At 41.6% G+C, this 21,233-nt stretch overlaps 1 long non-coding RNA gene across 2 annotated transcripts; it reads right to left on the bottom strand.

The window, feature by feature from the left end:
• Positions 1-11,094: 11,094 nt before the first annotated feature.
• On the bottom strand, positions 11,095-20,580 carry LOC122462278. Of its 2 annotated transcripts, none has more exons than XR_006284748.1 (3): positions 20,357-20,580; positions 18,765-18,877; positions 11,095-11,213 (listed from the first exon to the last, which is right to left on the bottom strand). It is a non-coding gene; the product is annotated as an uncharacterized LOC122462278 (long non-coding RNA). The 2 variants fall into 2 exon arrangements; XR_006284750.1 differs by lacking the exon at positions 11,095-11,213 and adding an exon at positions 12,548-13,017.
• Positions 20,581-21,233: the final 653 nt, after the last annotated feature.

Here is a 21,233-nt window from a genome sequence, read left to right as displayed (position 1 = left end):
GAACTTTAACATGTAGATATTTACTGGTTTAAAGAACTCTTAAACCACTGGGAAAACTGAAGTTTTGCCTCAATAAGAGTTGCTACACAGAACAAAAGCAGGTGTGGTCCATAGTATAGGGCAGAAATTCCCTGACCCAGAGGAAGCACCAGGAATAATGTCCTTCATTAATGCCATTTACTCCCTCTCCCCGTGTCTCTGTGCAGCTTCCCTTCATCCTTGCTAAGAGCATGGGGGAAAAAAAGCAAGGGGATTGCACAACTGAAACTCCCCATCCCCTGGGTAGAAAGCAGTGGATTCTTGCCCCCGCCCCCCGATAGTTGGTGAAGATTAAATAGCACACTGCTACTGTTAAATCCAGCAACAGATTATTGCCCTCCAAAAGCAAGAGCAGGGAAGCTTAGGAATTTCTCTGACTATGGCTGCACTTGGAGCTGGGGGCGGGGGATGCAATTCCCAGCTGGAGCAGACGTACTTGGGTGAGCTCTTGTCAGAGATTGCAAGGCCAGAAGGGACCATTCCAGTATAGCACGGGCCCTAGAACTCCCCAAAAATAATTCCTAGAGCAGATCTTTTAGAAGACCCAATGCAATCTAGGTTTAAAAATTGATGGAGAATCCACCACGACCCTTGGTAAATTGTACCAATGGTTAGTTACTTTGACTGTTCAAAATTTAGACCTTAGTTCCAGTCTGAATTTGTCTAGCTTCAGCTCCAGTCATTGGCTCGTGTTAGACATTGCTCTGCTAGCACAATTAGTGTGCTAAAAATACTCACGGAGCTGCAGTAGCACTGATAGCTATGACATAGACTGACCATGCTGAGTACATACCAGTGGGTTCAGGCAGGTTTGTACTTGGGGCAGCTAGCCCATGTCGCCAATAGCCACTGCCCATGCTTCCATGACTACGCCACTTTTAGCACTTAACATGCTAGCTCAATGAGAGCTTGGAATCATACCCACAGCTCCAAGGGTAGACATAGACTATGAGACATTATTCCTCCCCTGGACTGCTGGCCACACAGAAGGTTCAGGCCAGATGAAGTATGTGTATGCAACAGTGGCTTGAAGCTGTTGGGAATCTGGGAAACTCCCAGAACCAAAATGGCTCCTAGTGAAAATTAGAGCAGCCCCAGGTGTGCTATAATTGATAGCAGCACATCCTAAGCTGACTAGGGGCAATGGCATAGCCCCAAATCTATGCTATAGAGACTCCTCCCCTGACCCACTGTGCATAATCACAGTTTTGGGGAGCGTGAGGGGCCCAGAGTTGGGCTGCTTATGGTAGCCCTACGTTGTTCCCCCACTGGTGGACTTTGCCCCTGGCTCTTTGCAGCTGCTATCTACTCCCCTGCAGCAGCAGCATATAAGGGCTGGGACAGGGCCCAGAATTGGTCCCAATGTATCTGGAAAGAGAAACAGGAGATAAATATTTTCAAAGCACTGTGAAAGGTTTTAGATCTACAGAGCAAATCTCACAGATGTCACTGGCAGGAGTCATGCTTCTAAATGCCTAGCACTCTGCTTTGAACATTAAGTGGGAAGAGTACCCATCTGTGGGTGAGGTTTGACTCCAGGGACACTGATTTTCTGACTGTGCGATTTGATTATTCCATACACAAGGAGGAAACAGAGAACAAGACACAAATGTACACAAAAGCCCTCTGAGTGTAAGTCATGAAGCATGTGGAGGAGGGGTTCCTCCCTTTTCCTTCTTTCCACTCCCTCCACATGAGTACAGCTTACATATGTTTTCCTGTGCTCTTTATTCTTTTATTCCTGTTTCCCTCAGTGACCCTTACTCTCAATTGATTCTTTTTTGTCAAATTTTGCTTTCTTCTGAGCCTTTGATCCTATCCTCTGATGCCTCTAACAACTAACCCCACATTGTTATCATTGGATTTGCTTTATGATTCCTTACCCTTAGCAGCCCACAAGAAGATCAAGAATTTTGCTTTCCACATTCTCTCTCTCCTCCTGTTGCCGCTACAGGAGAAGAGAACTCTCACTTATGAAGTCTCACACCTGGTGCCTAGGATGGGTACAATATAAACTGACACGTATGGATTACATTAATAGAAGCATATGTACGCGTAGTCATCCCCTCCGTGTTTGGATTTTGTATTGTGGCTTCTTTCATTTTCTCAATCGCTGTTCTGGGTGCTTAGCTTTTTTCTTGAGCTCAGTAATAGGGCCAAATTCAGAGGATGCACAGGGGGTAAGGACTCCTATAATAGGGCAGGCCTGCTCACAGTTCCCTGCTCTTGGAAGAAAATTTCACCCACTTATGCCAAAGTTGAATTTGATTCTGGTTCTTCTGCTGTTTTACTGATTTTGGTGGCTCTACTAAGATTGGAAATGACTGTTAATCTGGGGACAGTGGAACAGTGACTGTTCATATATGTTGAGGGCATATACACAGAGAGGTTAGATAGAAACTTAAAATACTTTTGCTGGAATGTTGAAACTACTTTGTTTCTTAGAACTCAGAAAGATAACATAGAAGACTCCGAAATAGAGAGACAAAGCAGGCTGCTCCCTAAAGCAGAGAGGTAGAACTTATCCCACCTTACGCTAAGCTGTCTGCTGGCAGAACTGACTGCAGATCACTTGCTTCCCTGCAGAACCCCCGAGCCTGCAAGCGGGAGCAGGAAACCCCCTGAGAATTTTAAATAGTAGCTGCAGTTTTAACACAATTTTTACTACACCACAGTCCACAGGAGGCAGATGCCTGTATATGGGGACAAAGAAGATGCTGATGCTAGTTTAAGCTCTGTTATATAACATACACAATGTGGTTTGGGGAAGTCATAGTGTTTCTGCCTCCTTTTACATTAATATAGCAAAGTGGTGAGGCAAAAAAAGTAAGTTTCTGAAAAGACTGAAAATTCACCTTGTTATTTACTGTTGGGAAAGTACATTTTCCAAAGCACTGATTTTAGCTGAGTACATTGAGGATATATGTCAGTTACATATATCCTAGATATATATCTACAATTATATAAGTACAGATTGTTCAGAACTATTGGCCTGATTCTCCATTAGCCGAGGGTCCTTTTCCACTGCTCTGGTGCTATAAAGGAGTCTTAAAGTCAGTGAATCTCCCCACAGAGAACATCTGTGGAGTATGGGGGTTCCCCAACCTACATAAAACTGAACAAATAGCTCTCCTCTGTCACTTTTTCCCTTGCAGGTCCTGGTGTAGGGGAATGTTTAAGAGGCAGTTTGCAATGGTGCTACCCTGGACTATATTCAGCGACATATAGCTCCTTGGGCAGCTCCAACTTACATAGGGGTTGGGCAGGCCTCCAGCCGGGCCTAAAATACTCGAAGGATGCCTTTAAGTCACCTTTGCCCCAACTCTGTCCCTCCGCTGAGTGCACCCCAGCTGGAACAGAGAGAGTCAGGCCCCAGCACTGTAAACATGATGGAGTGGAGTGAGCTATCTCTATACCAAATGAACCATGTTAAGAGGTAATGGAGTTGGTACAGTGGTGATAGCTTTCTGTCTAGTATTTTTTTCTTGTTAAAAGAGTTTTCCATTATTTTAGCAAAAAAAAAAAAAAAAATGGGGAAAGGTCTTCTGTCTCTTCCTACATTATTCTAATTTTGTTTTCTTTTTGAAAAAATATGCAGGACCAAACTCATAATCAAAGAGAAATCCTATTGTCCGACTGCAAATCTACATTGCCAGAATGGAGCTGTTCAAGGACCAAATGCGTACAGAGTAGTCAGCCATCAATGGAACAGCTGGGGAGATTCCCACCCCAAGGATTCATATAGGCTACATGAAGCCAACTGCCTGTTTCTCAAATTCCACCGCTACACCTCTAACCTGCTAGTAAAGCAGTGAATATTCCCAGCCAGCAATACCAATCAAGGTCATTGTCTTCTAACATCCATTCATCCTTTGTCCTGTGTAACTTCATATTGTGATTCCTAGATATATGAAATGGAAACAGAACAACATAATAACATTTGTTCCAGAACGGCTGACAGCAAACATTACTGATTTACTGACATTATAAACATAGCCCTTTTACTGTCAGTAAATTAACTGAAAGTTGGCAACCTTAAGTAGGCTGTAAGGAAGGCTTTTGTTGGAAAACATGTTCAAAAGAGATGTATATTTAAACCATGAAATTGAGCCATTTCCATGCTGTAGAATAACTGTATTCATTTCTGTTGCACTAAATCCTGGAGCAAGCAAGTTTGACTCTAGATCTGAACTTCTCCAATGGTCAGGAATGTTCAGATCTGAGGTCTTGGCTCAGTCCATTATACAGATTTGTATCTGAACTTCACCAAAATTCAAGTGTGTTCTGTTCTGAAGTTACCTCCTGCTAGAGAAGGCATTCAAAAAAGTGCAAGTATTCATGAATTTCAGGGAGTTTATAGGCCCATAGTTAGGTCTAGTGTTTGGGTATTGGCTTTCCTACAAAGCCTCTAAAACCAGAACCACCACAATGCTAGGGTTCCTCATTCTTGTGTATGACCATTATAGTGTTGGAGACTGCTGACAGTTGTCATTGGGGAGGCTATATAAAGGATAATTGTGAATAATGGGGGTGAAATCCTCACCCCAATGAAATCTATGGCAAAGCTGCCAAATCCTGCTACCTTGGATATTCCTGCTGCACCTCCTCTCTGCTTCCTTAATGTGCCTTTCTAGCAGGCCAAATCCAAATGATTCTGCCCATCATCTCCTTTTCTTTTGGAGATTCAAGCCCGGAATCATCTTTTCTTCTTGTCCACTACAATTTTACAGGTCAACTGTCTTTTGAGTGACCATTCTTTTTTATTCTATGTTGGGCTTTCCCCCTCGACATTCTAAAAAATATTTGCTTCCTTTTTATTTTTCTTTGTTGGATCTCTTTACACTTCCAACTGAACTTTTTTCATGCCCCATATCACATCAACTGTGTGTCATCACATAACAGGGTCCCGGGGTGCTACACACAAACCACTCAAGACACCTGACGAGATTCCATTTACAGTAGTTCTTCAGAATGGGATACTGCCTCTTCTTTCTTGCATGCATTGATCAGCAGTGAAACCATTATTAATACTGTGCTTAAAGTACTGTCATTAGGCTTCTGAGATAACAGCTCTTTGATATGAACCAATGCAGTCATACCTTTTTCAGAGTATCATTTCACAATGCGTGCAGACTCCAGCAGATATCATTGAATTAATCTGTACTTGATTGTACAGATTCACATCTTGAGAAAGACTCGTATATTTTTTTGAAAGCATAGCTTCTGGCAGGCTCCAGTAAAAAGTTCTGCTTCACCAAATTTTGAGAAACCAGTTCACTTCTGCCAGTCCATGGCTTTTAAAATTGCTGCTGGAGTTAACATTATGGCTGTTGGATCTGTTATCCATGATTTTTATCACCAAGGTGGTGAGACAAAAATGGAAGTTTCAAGGATACATAGACTCTGCGTCCAGAGGAGACCACTATAATCATCTAGTCTTACCTCCTGTATTCACAGGCCATAGATTTTTTCCCAGAAGATGGACTGGACAACTACAGTCTTTGTTTATCTCACAGAGACGTTCCACATCAACTTGGGCCAGGCATCTTTCAGTTTTCCTGTCTGTAAATGGAGATAATACCTACTAAGCTCACAGGGATTAATGGGGAAAGGCAGTATGGTGTACTAATTGAGGCATTTAAACTATTGGGGCATGAGACAGTTGTGGTGATGATGAACTTTCTAAACATAATTCTCTGTATTGGAATAATGCCTGGCAAGTGGAGAAAGAGCAAATTGGTCCCTGTGTTTTAGTGTAAAGCAGAACACAGTAAACAATGATGCATCAAATTAATGAGTCACATGACAAAATGGCTTGAAAGAATTTTCGAGAAAAGACTTCAGGAGGAGCTGGCGCACCAGTTCGGGTTTATGCCAGAAAGGTCAACAGTGAATGCTGTGTTTACAGCCCAAATATGGCAGAAGTATGGGAGAAATGCAAGGAATTGTTCTTAATGTTTGTGTATTTAGAGAAGGCTTATGACAGAATTCCTACAGAATTGTTGTGGTGTACCTGCAGTCACGCAATCTGCCGGGGACATATGTTCAGACAGACTAGCATGGACATATTTGAGGGTAGCACAACAGTAGTGAGGTATAACTGCAGCTGCAGTGAGTAATTCATTGTAAGGGTAAGTCTACATCAAGGATCAGCTTTCAGCCCATTCCTATTTGTGATTGTACTGAACTGAATTATAAGAGAAGTTCCATGGAGCATGTTTTTCACCAGTGGCATTATGCTGTGTGATGAAGATGAATACAAATTGTAAAGGGACTTATAAACAGGGAGGACTGCATTAGAAGAAAATGGCTTACAAATCAGCTGACAAAGGATGGAATACATGTGATGCTTCATTGACAGAGACAATGAGAAGCCAATTAAACTAGATGGTACAGAGTTAAAGTCTATGCAACAATTTAAATATCTCGGTTCTGTGTTGAGCCATTATGGGAATGTGGCTGTGGTTAGAAGCCGCATGAAGAGTGCTTGTTGTCAATGGAGGGAGTTGACAAGAATGCTCTGTGATAAGAATATGACAAGTAAACTAAAGATTACAATTAGGCTAGCCATGATGTATGCTGGTCAATGAGGAAGAGAGAAGAACAGTCATTTCATGCTGCTGAAAGAGAATACTCAAGTGGACAAGGTTAAGATGAGAAGTGATAGGCTACACAATGAAATAATATGAACCCTAAAATCTGAAGCCATAAAAAAAACTTATTACTCTTGCAAAGATTCCCATTTACAGTTTATGCCACTCAAATAGGGCCCCAACTATCTATCCAAGGAAAACATATTCTTCCTCTTCTCCTTGTCCATTCAACAGGAGTCAGATGGCTCTTATTCTTTGTCTTCAAATGTTCTTGTCAAGTACATCTTCCAAACTGACACCAACCTTCTTCATATCCTCATTCAACATCTCAGACCACCTCTGTCTAGTTTCCTCATGACTACTAGCTCTTGTACTCTCTGGCCAACATATCCCACTCTCATCATCTCACGTGACCCAGCCATCTTAGTCAAGACTCTCTTAGCTGTTCTGTGATGAGGCCCTAGACTCCTTCCAACCTGACAGTAAGAATCCAGTGACACCTGTAGATGGACATTAAGTGTCGTTCTCAGGAGGCAAGATATTGTGAATTGCCATTTCAAACACAGTATTCATTTAGGCTGTTGCTCTTGTCCAGCATAAAACAGAATGTAGACCACAATAAGACAATCACAGTACATCACTGTGGTATGACCTGACCTGGGTCCAGTGAAGAAGGAGAAGGAAAACTTACCTGAGTTTTGCAAACTTGTACAATTGACATGCAGCTAGATTTGAGCTGGATGGTGCCAGATGATATGAAAATGTTCTTAAGATCAGGAATGTTAATATTAATAACTAGCCTAATCTAGCATATAACAGGAGGGACAGTGTTCAATACGAAGGAAAAGCAGATCCCAGAGACTGCTCTATAAATACCAAGTAGGAACCAAGTGGACCGTCCTGCAGCATGGATGATACCGAAAACTGACTGAGTATAGCAGCTGGGGCAAAAGCCAAGAGCAATCATTTTTACACACGAGTTTTTATTTTCACCAGAACATGTGAACACTGGCACTTCTCCTCCCTTGCCATAATCTGAAACAGCAGTAAGACCATTTCACACATTTCTAGAGTATTCTTTATGCCATATATATCATTTATGCTTGATTCCAAGTTGTGCTCCAGCACTGATCCAGCCATTGCTCGGAAGGTAAATGCCTGGGCCACTATCATGCTGCATTTTTAATTCTCAACATATTTGAGTAGAGCATGATGATGAGCTGTGTGCAAGAAGTGGCGTAAACACCTCTTAAAAAAACACAGCTGCCCTTACATCAGAGCCCTAAAAGTTACACCCCAGGAAAAATCTCTTAAAAAGAGAAGAAAGCATGAAAAATGGAAGTGTTTATATTTAGAGAGGAAACACTTCATTTTAAAGAATATATGGAATGCCAAAGTAAAAAAGGTTAGTGAAATTCCCTTCTGCACAACACATTATTAGTAAACAGTATTTGTAATCTTGCAACCAGGTCATCAAAGTGTATTCCTCATTGTGATGTTATTTCTGTTGGGAAATATATTTTTACTTATTTGTATTATTGTAAGATCTAGCAGTTCCAGTTGAGATCAGGGCCCCAGTTTGCTAGGCACTGTACAAACACAGCAAGGGAGAGTCCATGCACTAAATCTCTCCTAATATAAGGCCTCACACCTGCAACTGACAGGGCACCAGCAAGCTGATGTGCACAAGATGCAGACTCAGCAGACTTGAAAAATACTGCAATCGAAATGTGTCATGGTTATTTTAGTTGATATACATTAAAGTGCACTGCTTCAAGCACAAATCATGGTTGACGTTACCTTCAAAGTTGCATTGCATCCTCCTTTTTTGCACTGGCATCATGAGCTATAAGTAAGGTGCACATTTTTGACAGTGAGGGCAATTTACCATTGCAACAATTTACAAAGAGATGTGGTGGATTCTCCATCATTTGTAGTCTCTGAATCTAGACTGGATGGCTCTTTAAAAGATATGCCATAGCTCAAATGGAAGTTAGGGGATTGATGCAGAGATGCATGGGGGAAGTTATGTGGCCTGTTATGCAAGAGGTCAGATCAGACGATCATCACGGTCCCTTCTGAATCTATAAACAAAGGAAAAGATGAAAGGAAAACTATTTCAGAGCTTGCCTTGTAAAGTTCTTTTTTATTAGTCTTTTTTTTCAGGCTGCAGACAAAATATTTAAGACAAAATGTAGCTATCAAATGTACCAGACAAAAATAAGACCATTTGCTTTTCTGTTATTTTCCATAATGGCCATATTGATCCCAGGCGATGGAGTTATACCAGGCATGTACACGGGCCAATTTGCTGATTGTCCAAGATACTTGGCTTTCTGAAGGAAAAAAAATATTCAGAAATCTCTGTACATTTCAGCTCATTGAGTTGCTAGAGCCTTTTAGGAGTGGGGTGAATTAGTGGTGCTGTGGAAAAACCCAAGTGTCTTCTTGATTATATTCTTAGAGGAATCCTGGCCATAAACCATCAAACTTGGGGCAGTTGTATGTGAGAGGCTCCCCATATACTGTCCTGGTCCCCATTTTTCCCCTGGTAGCATGACTGGCTCGTAGGCCATACTTCCACTGGCTAACTGATTTATGGCTGTCTATCTATGGCTGTTTTGCCACTGGCAAAAAGATAACATACAGAACCCTAACAACACAGTGTCTATCTAGAGGAATTTGTGCCATCTCAGGGGAGAAGGCTGATGTCTCTTCCACAGCTTTGTTCCTTTCCCTTCCAACATTAGATCTACCTAACTTGACTGTTATTTACACACATTTGAATCTCACAAAGAAGGGGATATTACTGATAATTTATCATTAGAAATGCTTTCTTCCCTCCTCCCATCTCTCTTTCTTTTGCCACTTGAGCTTGCAGTGATGTCATAATTTGTAATATTTTCATTTTTAAAGTTGGGGAAGTGAATTTATTTCAGTTTCTCTCTTTCTTCTGTGGGCCAATTATCTGTGAATAGACTTTGATCACCTCTTCATGTGAACACACTCCATTAGCGAACTATTTACTTTGACCATGTCTTCAGCAATTCATTATTCGTGGTGTATAGGGGGTGATGTACAACAGGTGACAGAGTTTCTACACCTTGAGTGGCAACCTGAAACTATGATTGTTAGGAAGAGGGATGTCAAAGACATTTCAAGATGGCTAGGCAAACCCTTCTAGCCTGAATTTTCATACAAACATATATTGGCATGATATTCAGAAGACTTTTACTCTGTGAACATCTTGTGAATAACAAGGTACTGGCATGAATGTGGAAAATGGGCTGCAAATACAGGCAAAGTGGATTTTACTCAAATAGTTTTTGGGCGCATTGTCCCAGTTCTTTCCATAGCAACAGATTAAGATCCCAGAGACAATGAGTTTATCTATATGGGAACATCCTGGAAAATTAATCCAAATTAACTAAAGGTGTGAATTTGAAGTGGATTAGATAAACCTCATTAAATCCATTTGTGGATGCTGTTATTCAGAATTAAAGTGGCCTTTATTCTGTTTAGTTTAATTCACTTCAAAGTGAAAAACTAAACCGAATTAAGACTACTTTAATTCTGAATGAGGGTGTTCATACCTTTAGCTTATTTGGATAAATTTTCATGAAGGTCCTCATGTAGACAAGCCCAGTGTTATGGTTTCAGTGTAAAAACAATCTTATGAGAATCTGGTTTGTCAGATAATAAATTATTATCCAAGTACAAATATGTAAAATATTAGAGGGGTTGCTGAAAACATCTTGCAATAAATTGCATTGTGTAAAAAAATCTCTCTATGGGTGTGTACAAGTGAGAATCTCTCTTTCAGTGATATATTGATGAGTCATCAATAAGCCAGGAAAAGTATTCAATCACTTTTCAGTTAGGGCCTGATCTTGCAAACTGATCTGTGTGGATGGACTCTTATGCCCACGCACAGTCCCAATGAAGTCAACTACAAGGATGTGGATCAGTCTGCAGGACCTGGAGCCTTAGGTGCTAAGCAGGACATTTTCAAAGCCATCAAGGTGATTTAGACAATCAATTCCTATTTAAGTAATGGGAACTGGGTGGCCACATTTATTAAGTGGTTTTGAAAATCTCAGCCTAAACGTTTAATTTTTTTCATATAAAAATGGCACCATATGGGAAAAGTGTGGCCTTGTCTATACTGGACAATTGCCTTGATTTCAGCCTGATGGCTATTGATATAGTAGCATCAATACAAACTTAGTGCAGACAGGATTCATTTGCGCCACTGCATCTTAACAATGCTTGCAACTGTGGTGAAGTACATTATGGCATGCTGTAGTTCATAGTAATGTCATATATTTACACCAGCGTTGTGCAGTTTAAACAGTGAACAGCCTCAGATGGCTGTAATTGGGGCAAATTCCCACTGCAGACAAAGCTCCAGATATGCCCTAATTCTGATATATATATATGTAAATTAAAAACTTGCCTGGAGTAGTCTTGTTTTGTAAAATAATCATTGCCATCTTAGCCAATTTCTATTGTGAGACAACGTATTTGCCTCGTATAAATACTGCTTTTGGTAAGGGGATGTTTTTCGTCGTCCAGTAGTTTCTGTAGGAAACATACACACACAAATTATACAAAGGTGAAAGTCTTCATTTCATGTGCAGAAGCATCCATCTGGCCAGATGTCTAGGAAAAGGGAAATCTCTCTGGAGCATGTTTCAAATGGCATGTCAAGTTTACAATAAACAGAATAATTGCAATGATTATAGGATTTATTTTATTGCTATACATGTGATTGTTGTATTTGTAAATAAAACGTGCTCCTTGGCACAGCTTTATTTTATTTTCCAGAAAGCAGGACAGATTTGCTTCAATATAGCAATTATAAATAAGGGGCAGTGTATGTTTGCATTTTGGTTTCTTCAGCCAATGTAAGCCAGACAGCAAGGCAGCTGTTGATCTCAAAGGATTATCACAAAACAAGTTCACTTTGCTTCAGATTGTAATTTATCACTCTAGACAAAACCTTGATTGTTTTAAAAATAGTTGCATTTTTTAATAAATGACCACTCCAAAGTACATATAAGTTATGAAAAATGGTATATCTATTCTTACATGAGAAAGCAACCATTCTTCTATAGCCCTTGGTGACCATGTCTAAGCTATTTAGATGGGAATCCTGCTCAGACCAGCTCTACAGTAGAAGTATATACAAAAGACCAAAATATACAGCCATAGAAACAGATTCTACCCTGCATTTGGACCACTTTATGCAGTTTCTACCACTGAAAGAATGCTCTAGTGTGGGGGAATCCACAACTGTTCCTGCACCACCTCTTGCCGTGTGGCTGGGAAAGGTGGCATGACCAAAACATTGATTGTGCTTACCTGATTACTTGGGGGCATTGGTAAATGGCAAATAACAGAGCAGCCTTCACTTTATCAGTAATATCATTCTTAGACAATTAATTTTTAAAAACCAAATTACAAATTTATGATTCAAAATCTATTAAAGAAAACATTTATTTAGCCCATAAATATACTGGGCATTATTTTAGTTGATTCTGTGTGTGGTATCTAAACATTAGATGATGTCAGGTCTTTAGATGCAGCATGGTTGCTTTGTACAATACCCTTGGCAGATTTTAGCCATATTGTCCAAGTATCCAGCCATTGGAGTATCATCCAGGCACAAATGGAAGTTTACAGCAAATTGGATGCTTCTGGGCTACTTCCAGTTTGTTGCTGGTGTAGGAGCCATGTCTCAAAGAAAGGGGTGTGACTGGGATGCTCCTACACTGTGCCAATCCCCAGTTGCAGTTCTGGTTCCTTGAGATCTTTGATAGTTGGTGTAAATTAGAGAAGGCTAGAGATTGCTCCAACTCAATGCAGGGGAAACAACCTTGTACACAGGAGCCTCAAAACTGGGTGAATGCAAAGGTGAGTTGTATGGTAAAGGCGTAGCTTGTCTGGATTCCAGGGTTTGGCCTAGAGGGTTCTAGGAGTAGTTCAAAGAAGGAGAGAGCAAAATCTAAGTGGAAGTTAAGATAAAGACCAGAGGCTTCAGTGACATGCCTTTCAGGGATAATGAGGGGAATTCTGACGTATGGTTTTGATACACTAGTTTACCATAGATATTTTCCTCACAGAAATATACATGCTGGTGAATGAAAGGCGGTACAGCTTCAGTGGCTGAACATTCATTATTTTGAGTTAAACTGAAAAATATACAAAATGTAATTTTTTTAAAGTTATTGACCAGCTGTCATTATACAGAACAAGTCTTTGCTACGTCTGTCAATCCATCTATTTTAGGCATTTACAGTTATTTGTCATCATTGTTCTCTGAAGAGTTTTTAAAAACAAAATATTGGGTATTTGTATGAAGCGAGTGAGTCCTATTGGTAGCCTATTGGTATACAAGATATGTCATCATTAGCACAGCGAAGGGGTTAGCAATAAAATCAACGGGAGATTAAGCCCATTCATGAAAGTTCATTCCCTTCTGACCACAGCGCTAAAAATGCATGACTGCTTAGTTCTAACACTGCAACTGCAGCCAGGGTCCCAAAACCCTAGTTAAGTTTTTATAAGGCTTTTCACAGAGAACATAATTATTATTTCCACATACCTCCATTCAATTTTCAGGGATTACTTTACGTGTGAATTTGCAGGTATTTCTTCCAGCTGTCTCCTGTCAACTCATAATCCCATGTACTGAGCTTTGTCCCTGCAGAGTAGGCACTTGATCCTAAGGTCAAAGGTCTTTTAGCTCTTGACTAATGCACCTCATTAGAAGAGGAAAGCGGTATGTCTCCAGCAATACAAATGTCATGAGATGTAACAGAACTATATATTTTTAATTACTTTTAAGAGTTTTTTTAAAATACACTGAAAAAAGCTGAGGGGTTTGAGTTCATTAAAAGCCACTGCAAATTAGAGGAGTACCAAATGTCTAGTTTTGTTATCCATCCAAAAAGTAATTCAGCAAAGACTCAACAACCAAGCTGAATGGGAGAACGAATAATAAATGGTAGTCATATGTATTACATTTCTTCTATTACAGCAGGATGTTAGTAATAAAATCAATAACAATTGTTAGTCAACCTTATAATTTAACTAAATTGCACATCTTGGTTAGGTCAGATAATATTTTTCCTATTATTTTATTAATAAATAACTAATGTCTTCAATCTATGCTGAAAAAATACTGCAGATAAAACATCTACTTTTGATTAAACAGTTGTACTGGAATTCAGACCATTCTTAAGAAAATGTAAAGGTTATTATTTCCATTTCCTATAAAGATACTTTGGGCTAGATCCACAAAGGAGGTAGGGGTTATAATGTCTAACTTGTAGGTGCCTTGCCACCTACAGCCCTGAATTAGGTACCTAAACTCCTTGTACAATGCATGTTAGCTGCTTTAAAATGGGATCTACAAAAAACAGCATACTGAGCAGGGAGCTGCCTCACCTAGCCAATGGGAGTGGCCAAGGTGGGGGGTGTGACCTAAACCCTGCTCCTCAAAGGCAGTTCAGTGCAGAGTTGGGGAAAATTTTTTCAGTCAATATTAAACTCACTGAAAAATGCATTGTTCAGGGCACCGAAACTACTGTTTTAGCTGAAAAACAGATTTTTTTCTTCTTCAGAAACATGGATGTTTTTGAATCAATGCTTTTGTATGCAATTTTTTATGCAATCAATGCAATTTTTAAAAAATGAAATGTTGATTCAAATGGACATTTCAAAATGACTTTTTTTAAAAAATGAAATGACATTCAAAATGTTTCATTTGACCCGAATGAAAATTTTTTTTGGTTTTTGATTTTGGTAAAAAAAAAAAAAAATCAATTTTGATTAGAAACTAATCTCCTTGTTTTGTTCAGCCATGAAACAAACAAACAAAAATCAATTATTCATTCAGCCCTAGTTTAGAGCATAAATCTGGGCTGGAAGGGGTTGCTTACTGTCACTTGGGATTCTCAGATGTGAACCCCTCTCCTGGAGTTAGACACCTACAGCATTTTTGACAAGTGGTGCCTTCCTTATAACTGTTAGCCCAGTGGTTAGAGCCTCATTCTGGGATGGGGGAGACCTGCCCATTGTGTAGAAGGGCTTTGAATTAGAGTTTCCCCCCTTTTTAGAAGAGTTATGGGGTACCCTGGATAAGCTCTTTCTCAGTCTGTCCTGTTGAAATCAACTCATCTCTACACATAACATAACTGAACTTAATCTTGGAGTTTCATGCAATACGCTAGGTTTGCTGTAGCTGCTATACATGTGCAACATAACCTCTTAGCCTAATTTTGGCTCTAGTAACCACAACTGAGTTGCTTGGGAGCTTTGCATTTATCTAAATCCCACCCATTATTTATCTTTATTTGTCTGTTTCATTTACTACTATTGCTGTAAACTCTTGTCCTGCATTTTGTAAAAGGATATTAAATCCCATCTTTCTCCAGAAAGAGAAAATACAAGTTACAGCTGAGATAACTTTCACTATCAAATTCTGTTGTTTATTTTATTTATTTATTTTCCTGTTGGCTATTGCTGCCACAAGCCTCCTGATGCCTGGATACAACAGATCTTCTGCCAAACCCTTCCTCAGCTGCTACATCTATTTCTAGGCGTCTGACTAGCTTTTACAGTCTAAGCCAGGTACATAATGCACCAGATTGCAAGAAGAGGGACTAATCTCAAAACAGATAAAGTTGAAATGCAACATTTCGTCGTTCTTCTGGGCAGTAGGAATGATTTTTACTTATATACACCTCAAAGGCCTACATGTAGTCATTAGAGAAGAGCCATATATGGAACATGTGCTAATCTGATATGCTAGATATCTGTAATAGCTTCTGATCCACTGAAAGGAATCAAAATCTTTCCATTCACCTCAATGAGCTTCAGATCAAGCTCATAGCTTAGATAATATTCTCAAAGCCTACACGTGAGAACCCACTGAAAGGAACATAGCCATATATATCAAAGGAAAGACATGACAATATGTGTCTAAGAAACTGCCCATTGATTTCTAGCCCTCCCACAATGCTTATCACTTACTTGTGATGAGAAAGCATCTCTACCACCCTTATGTCACCCTGACAGAAAACAGCCCCAATATTACTTTTCCTCATTCTCATTCTGTATATTGATGATAGTCTTGCCTATTTAAGTTGCTAAAATTGCAAGTGAAAAGTACAGTACCTACCTATATATTATAGATGTACAAGTGAGACAAATAATTTTGGTAGGAAAAGCTGAATTAGAAAAATGCTTGAACTGTACAAAATATTTTCCTTCCCTCTAAAGAAGAGTGTAGTACAAAATTTATGCTCCATTGGCTTATTGTTTTTCAGGTGGGAATGATTACAAGAGGCTTGATCCAGCGACTTTTATTCACACACGTAGTGTGTAGCGGGGCGGTCACCCGCTCCTGGCCTGAAACGGTTACAGCCAGCCCTGGGAGAGGGCTCAGGTGGTGAGCCAAAGGCTAGGCTGATGGGGAAGGCAGCCTCAGCTGGGGCACACCCCAATCAAGCCACAGCTGGCCCTATAAAAGGCTGTGAGCCAGGAGCTCAGGCAGTCTCTCTCTAGCTGTGGGGAGAGAGATGGGCCTGGCTGCTCGGAAACTCACCAGGGTACCTAGAGTGAAGCAGGATTGGGGAAAGGTTAGAGGAGCTGGGGAGCTCCAGGCTGGAAAACCCCAACCTGCAGGCCTTGTGGAAGGCCTAAAGCAGGTACTGGGGTTGCAGAGGGGCAGCCCAAGGTTAGGTAAAAGCAGCAGGTCCAAACCCTCCTTGCCGATGATGAGTGGTACAGAGAGAAGTCTGCCCCAGTGTGCGGGGGCTAGATAAGGACTAGCAGTAGCTGCTGAGGCAAGGTAGGGATGGAGAGTGGGGATTCCCTGTGGTGAGGAGACCCAGAGACTGCAAGGGGACTGCAGAGGACAGAACCCAAGAGAAGGGGCACTGGGGTCTGGGAGGGACACGGGGGGCCTGAGGCAAGCGGGACACTGGCCTGCAGAGGGCGCTCCGGAGGCTGGAGAGCTAATTCCTAGGATGACCAGTGGGAGGTGCTACATAGTGCTTAATCACATCAGTATTTCCAATGACTTTATCTGAACTAAATTGCTTGAACCCCTTCTGTTGTAGAAAGTGTCTATACTACAATGGCACAGCTGCAGCTGTGCTGCTGTAGCATTTCTAGTGTAGATATAGCCCTCAGCTAAAACTACTCAAAAGAATAAGGGAGCTAGGAATCCACTGACCACAGACATATCCGTTCCCCAAGACCTGTTACGTGTCAGAGGCAGCCGTTGCCAAAAAATCTTGCTTCCTTGCAAGAGGAAAATAGCTATGACCTTTCCTAATTGTAATTAATAATCCTATTCCAATGGAAATCAGTATCCAGTCCTTCACACCTTCTGGAACTCGGCAATGTCCCCACTATATGGAGTATATACAATAGACAACATTAAACATGTTAAAACCTGGTCAATTTTTGTTAATATCTATGAATAAAATAGAACTCTAGGACGTGATTTCCAGAGGTGCACAGCCAGAGTACCCCACTGAAAATCATTCAAACTGTTCACATGAGTAAAGATTATTCCAGTGAGTGAGAGGTCACAGGATCAGGCCTTGAGAAGCTAGAATGGTAATGCAAGTTTTATATTCTGTACTTAAAAAGAAAAGGAGGACTTGTGGCACCTTAGAGACTAACCAATTTATTTGAGCATAAGCTTTTGTGAGCTACAGCCCACTTCATCGGCTCATGAAAGCTTATGCTCAAATAAATTGGTTAGTCTCTAAGGTGCCACAAGTACTCCTTTTCTTTTTGCGAATACAGACTAACACGGCTGCTATTCTGAAACCTGTCATTCTGTACTTAGCTACTGTTTCACATCTCCTCTCTTACTTCTCCATTCTTACACACAATATAAATACTTTTGATTTAGGAACCAATAACAATTTGAGCTTTAACTAAGAAAAGGGTGAGGGGAAAGGAGGGAAAGGACTGAATTACATAGGACGTATTTTCCTTCTGAATTGCAGTAAAGAGTTCAATGGCTCAAACTACTCAGCAGGGATCACATTTCTGTGGTAAGGTGTGTCTGTATCTCAGGGGCAGCGTCTATATCACATGCCACTGATAATGCAGCAGATGCTTTTTTTTTTTATTGAAAGCGACAGAAAAGAGTTTCCATAAAAACCTGTATTAATGGCCAGAGCCCAAACTGGGGCTCCCTTGGGATCTACACGCTTCTCCCTTTGGTCCTGATCTTTTTAATGAATGCAACTTGCAGCACAGGGGGGTTTTGCCTTTACTCCTTCCATTACTATACTCCCACTTTCTAGTTGGCTTGTGCAGACTCATGTAATCCAGAGGGGAAAAAAAAGTACCCACTAGCACCTGAGTATGAAAGGTTTCATTTTTTGCCGTGACCATGGGCCTGAGCCAAACCCTATTGAAATCAATGGGAAAACTCCCATTACTGTCAGTGGGCTTTGGATCAGACCCTGTGTGTCCATTTATCAAGACAGCTCTATTGGAGGCCTTATTTTCTCTTGCTCCTTGTGTATTCATAGGTCTTTTCAAGTGCCATCGATCAACATATGCCGGACATTCCTAAACAAAGCTGGGGTTTATGAAACTCAACATACCACCATTTCCACATTGTCCAAAAAGGCTATTTTTCTTTATTTAAAAATTGGGGAGGGGGGAGAGGGGAGGCGTTCTTCAGGACCTGCCTTCGTTCAGGAACTGAGGCTTCGGAAGGGTTTTTCCAAGTATGGTCACAGGATGGCTACTAATTATATCGATGGCTTTGTTCAGAATTTCACATTACACTTGCCTCATGAAAACGACTTGGGGGTAGGAATCATTTTTCAAATGTTATTAATAGATAAAGAGTAATCCAAGGATAAATGCTTCCAGACTGTAGCTACTGTGTGTATCTAGGCTAGACATGTATATCTCGGTGTATTGTTTTTTTAGTCTGACTAATTGTCTTTGCTTTTAATGACTCTCCTTCACATGTCTGCTTTATGTTTCACAAATACTTAATCATTGCTTTGCTTCACCATCATGGAACTGAGTCCATCTATTTATTAAGGGAGTTTAAATGTGCACCACACAACAAAGTAATGTTACCTGGGGAGACAGCAGGCAGGGAACTCTTTTCTCCTAGTTCATCATTCAGATCACGTCTTTTGTTGGTAGCTGGATTAACAACAGTGACAGCCTCAGAGTCCTGTTGCCTTTAACTACAGTAGGGAAAGGCAGTGAGCACTGGAAAAACACTGGACATTATATTGCGCAAAGAACACCTTTGACAAGGGACTGCATGAGCAAGACTGCCAGCTAAGAACTCCTTCCTTGCTTCTGGGTATAATGTCAGCAAAGCATGGTCTACTTGTGCAAGTAAACATTACTCACATGAGTACAGGTGGTAGAATCCTGCCCCATAGCTGAAAGGACTTGTACGATATTATTACAATGTGACAGCATGTGCATTTGTTCCATATAAAATCAGTTATGGAAATTAAGGTGAAGCCTGACAAGTCTTTTCCCATTGGCTCCAAAATTTCAGGCTCACAAAGTGCACTAACAACAGCCAGAAGATAGCACAGTAAGACTTTCCATATTCTTAATAGCCCTGGAGCCTATAAAAATGATGAGCTATCGTTGTTTGTATAAGAAGCCAAGTTTTATACATTTCATCCCAGGATTTTTGGATGTCGCAGACAGCTTGTGAGGAGATACAGTTTTTTTAAAATTGCGTTTATTTTCTCCTCCTAGGGGATGTGCCTTGCAGTTATGCAAATACATGTGTCCAGATTTCAGGGAATCCTGAAAATACAGACATATGATTATAGTGCTGGCCTCCTTGTGTTAGCCACTGATAACCCACTCCATCTGTCTTGCATCTGACATGTGAACTGAACAACAGAGAGATGGGGCAGCCTTTAAAAATCAGAAGTCATCATGAGAAGAAACAGTGGCAATAAGATAATTTATTGGAAGAGCTCAAGGGGGAATTCACATCTTTTTCCTCTTCCCTTAGCTTCCCTCACACACTAATGGAAATGTTTTACGTGTCCCTTCTCCTACTAGCCACAATCTTCTTTTGGGGAGGAGTAGAAGGGGAACCCCTGATCCCATTCAGTTTGACATTTCTAGTCAAAATAATGGAGGAATTGTAGACTAGCCTATTTTTAAAAGTAGTATTGTGTTCATATTCTATATAACATATATATTCTGTGCATATAGTCTATAGAAAATAGAAATACTAATATGTATACTGTGACAGAGCTCCAACCTTGTCCCCATGGGTCCTGCGGCTTCCAGACAGTTTATGCTAGCCTCAGAGGCTCACCGAGACCCTCCATTTAGCCCTTCTCTCTCTAAGGCCAGGGTTACAGTCTACTGAGCCCTTTTCAGCATAAGCCAGTAAAGAGGTTGGTGAGAGAACTCCCACAGTCTCTGTTGTCCCTATGGGCTTATTCCCGAACAGCTTTGCCTCCTATCCTGACAGGGGCCTGTCTTCCCCTCCCAGGAAATGTTTCTGTAGTGGCGGGTTGGAGGGAACCCAGGCCTGCCCTCTACTCCGGGTTCTGGCCCAGGGACACTAATGGCAGCAGCTGTTGACAGCCGACCATTCAGTGCCAGAGTTGCTACATTTCCCTGGGTCACTTCCCCACAGCTCTCCTGCTTCTCTCTCTTAACTCCTTCTTCACCCTTACCTTAAGGCTCCCTTTCCAGTCGCTTGAGGTTGTCTTCATTACCCAGCCTTTCAGCTGCACTGCCTCTTCTCTGGCTCCCTGGTTCCCCTCAGCCTGACCGGAGTGAGCCCTTTTATAATATCAGAGGGGACTTAATTAGAGTCAGATGTTCACACTAGCTTAATGGCCTCACCTGACTCTTTGCAGGTTAATTGGAGTGAGGTGTTTTCATTAGCCTGGAGCAGCCCCTGCTCTGGTTAGTCAGGGAACAGAAAACTGCTTATCCAGTGGCCTGTATATCTGCATTCTACTACTCTGCTGTACAGCCCGCTGCTCGGGTTTACCTCGACCGGGTCCTGCGAGAGGGCGCGCCCCGCCCACCCTCCACCCCAGGCCCTCCGGACCTTTTCATCGGGCCCCTGCCCCGTGGACCCGACCGACCCCCCCGCCCCTTCACCGTGAGCCGGCTGCACGAGCTGCAGCCGGTCCGGTTCCAGACCGCGCCAAAACAACATCTCTACACGCTCGTGCTCCACACCCTTCATGTCCTCACCCTCGCGTCCCGCCCTGACACAAAGTGGCGGGACCTCCTGCCACCTCTAGAGCGTGAGGAGCCCCGGTGGGCCAGCCTCTATTCCACCTTAGTCCCGAGGCCCGCCGGGGATATCAGTTGGCGGCTCCTCCACGGGGCCGTGAGCACGGGTGTGTACTTGGCGCGGTTTACCCCAATCCCGGACACCTGCCCCTTTTGCGGCGTGAGGGAAACCCTGGCGCACGTCTGTCTGGAGTGCGCCAGGTTGCAGCCCCTATTCCGGCTCCTCACCGATATTTTATTAAAGTTTTGGTTGCACTTTTCTCCTCACCTTCTTATCTACGCACTCCCTGTCCGTGGCCCCAC

This window comes from Chelonia mydas, chromosome 1 (genome assembly GCF_015237465.2).
Source record: "Chelonia mydas isolate rCheMyd1 chromosome 1, rCheMyd1.pri.v2, whole genome shotgun sequence".
NCBI lineage: Eukaryota > Metazoa > Chordata > Testudines > Cheloniidae > Chelonia > Chelonia mydas.
Note: the sequence above shows the minus strand (reverse complement) of the source record. Positions and strands in the feature narration are given on the sequence as shown.